This window comes from Falco cherrug, unplaced genomic scaffold, assembly GCF_023634085.1.
Source record: "Falco cherrug isolate bFalChe1 unplaced genomic scaffold, bFalChe1.pri scaffold_32, whole genome shotgun sequence".
NCBI classification, from domain to species: domain Eukaryota; kingdom Metazoa; phylum Chordata; class Aves; order Falconiformes; family Falconidae; genus Falco; species Falco cherrug.
Genome location: NW_026599478.1, coordinates 1,828,548 through 1,831,233, shown reverse-complemented (window position 1 = coordinate 1,831,233; position 2,686 = coordinate 1,828,548).

The window sequence follows — 2,686 nt, the reverse complement described above, 5'->3', positions numbered from 1 at the left end:
AGGGGGCTGTGATGGGCTGTGGTGGGCTGCGGTGGGCTGGGACGGGCTGTGGTGGGCGCGGACGGGCTGTGGTGGGCTAGGACGGGTTGCTGTGGGCTGAGACGGGCTATGGTGGGCTGGGACGGGCTGTGGTGGGTTGTGGTGAGCTGGGACAGGCTGGGACGGGATCTGGTGGGCCGGGACGGGCTGTGGTAGGCTGGGACGGTCTCTGGTGGGCCGGGACGGGCTCTGGTGCACTGTGGTGGGCTGTGGTGTGCTGTGGTGGGTTGTGGTGAGCTGAGACGGGCTGTGGTGTGCTGGGACGGGCTGTGGTGGCCTGGGATGGGCTCTGGTGGTCTGCGGCGGCCGTGGTAGGCTGGGACAGGCTGGGTCCGGCTGTGGTGGGCTGGGACGGGCTGTGGTGGGTTGTGGTGGGCTGGGACGAGCTCTGGTGGGCTGGGACGGGCTGTGGTGGGATCGGACTGGCTGGGACAGGCTGTGGTGGGCTGTGGTAAGCTGGGACGGGCTCTGGTGGGCTGAGACGGGCTGTGGTGGGCTGCGACGGGCTGTGGTGGGCTGTGGTGGGCTGGGACGGGCTGTGGTGGGTTGTGGTGAGCTGAGACGGGCTGTGGTGAAATTGGACGGGCTGTGGTGGGCTGTGGTGTTCTGGGACATGCTGTGGTGAACTGGGAAGGGCTCTGGTGGTCTGGAATGGGCTGCGGTGGGCTGGGACAGGCTCTGGTGGGCCGGGACAGACTCTGGTGCTGGGGTGGGTTGTGGTGGGCTATGGTGCGCTGTGTTGGGTTGTGGTGAGCTAGAACGGGTTGTGGTGGGCTGGGACGGGCTATAGTGGGCTGGGACGGGATTGTGGTGGGCTGGGACGGGCTCTGATGGTCTGCGGCGGCCGTGGTGGGCTGGGACGGGCTGTGGTGGGCTGGGACGGGCTGGGAAGGGCTGTGGTGGGTTGTGGTGGGCTGGGACGGGCTGTGGTGAGCTGGGACGACCTCTGGTGGGCTGGGACGGGCTGTGACGGGCTGTGGTGGGCTGTGGTAAGCTGGGACGGGCTCAGGTGGGTTGGGACGGGCTGTGGTGCGCTGTGGTTGGCTGGGTGGGTCTGTGATGGGCGGGGGACGGGCTTTGGTGGGTTAGTGGTGGGCTGGGACGACCTCTTGTGGTCTGGGACGGGCTGTGGCGGGCTGTGGAGAGCTGGGACGGCCTCTGGTGGGTTGGCACGGGGCGTGGTGGGCTGTGGTGGGCTGGGACGGGCTGTGGTGGGCTGGGACGGGCTCTGGTGGTCTGGGACATACTGTGGTGGGCTGGGACGGGCTGTGGTGCTCTGTGGTGGGCTGGGACGTGCCGTGGTGGACCGTGGTGGGCTTGGATGGGCCGTGGTGGGCTTGGATGGACCGTGGTGGGCTGTGGTCGGCCGTGGTGGGCTGTGGTCGGCCGTGGTGGGCTGTGGCGGGCTGTGGTCGGTTGTGGTGGGCTGGGACGGGCTGTGGTGGGCTGAGATGGGATGTGGTGGTCTGGGACAGGCTGTAATGGGCTGGGATGGGCTGTGGTGCGCCTTGGTGGGCTGTGTTGGGCCCGGATGGGCTGTGGTGGGCCGTGGTGGGCTGGGACGGGCTGTGGTGGCCTGGGGTGGTCTGTGGTGGCCTGGGACGGGCTGTGGTGGGCTGGGACGGGCTGTGGTGGGCTGTGGTGGTCTGTGGTGGGCTGGGACGGGCTGTGGTGGGCTGGGACGGGCTGTGGTGGGCTGTGGTGGGTTCTGAAGGGCTGTGGTGGGCTGTGGTGGGTTGGGACACGCTGTGGTGGGTAGGGACGGGCTGTGGTGGGCTGTGGTGTGTTGTGACGGGTTGGCACGGGCTGGGACGGGCCGTGGTGGGCTGGGATGGGCTGCGGTGGGCTGTGGTGGGCTGTGGTGGGCTGTGGTGGGCTGGGACGGGCTGTGGTGGGTTGGGACGGGCTGGGACGGGCTGGGACGGGCAGTGGTGGGCTGGGACGGGCAGTGGTGGGCTGGGACGGGCTGTGACGGGCTGGGACGGGCTGTGGTGGGCTGTGATGGGCTGGGACGGGCTGGGACGGGCAGTGGTGGGCTGACACGGGCTGGGAGGGGCTGGGACGGGCTGTGGTGGGCTGTGGTAAGCTGGGATGGGCTGTGGTGGGCTGTGATGGGCTGCGACGGGCTGTGGTGTGCTGGGACGGGCTGTGGTGGGCTGGGCCGGGCCGTGGTGGGCTGTGGTGCGCTGTGTTTATCTGGGACGAGCTGTGGTGGGCCATGGCGGGCCGTGGTGGGCTGGGACGGGCCGTGGTGGGCTGGGACGGGCTGTGGTGGGCTGGGACGGGCCGTGGTGGGCTGGGAACGGCCGTGGTGAACTGGGACAGGCCGTGGTGGGCTGTGGTGGACTGGGAAGGGCCGTGGTGGGCCGTGGTGTGCTCTGGTGGGCCATGGTGGACCGTGGTTGGCCGTGGTGGGCCGAGACAGGCCGTGGTTAGCCGTGGTGGGCTGAAACAGGCTGGGACGGGCTCTGGTGGGCTGGGACGGGCTGTGGTGGGCTGGGACGGGCTGTGGTGGGCTGGGACGGGCTGTGGTGGGCTGTGGTGGGCTGGGACGGGCTGTGGTCGTCTGGGACGGGTTGTGGTGAGCTGAGACGGGCCGTGGTGGGCTGAGACGGGCCGTGGTGGTCTGAGACGGGCTGTGGTAAGC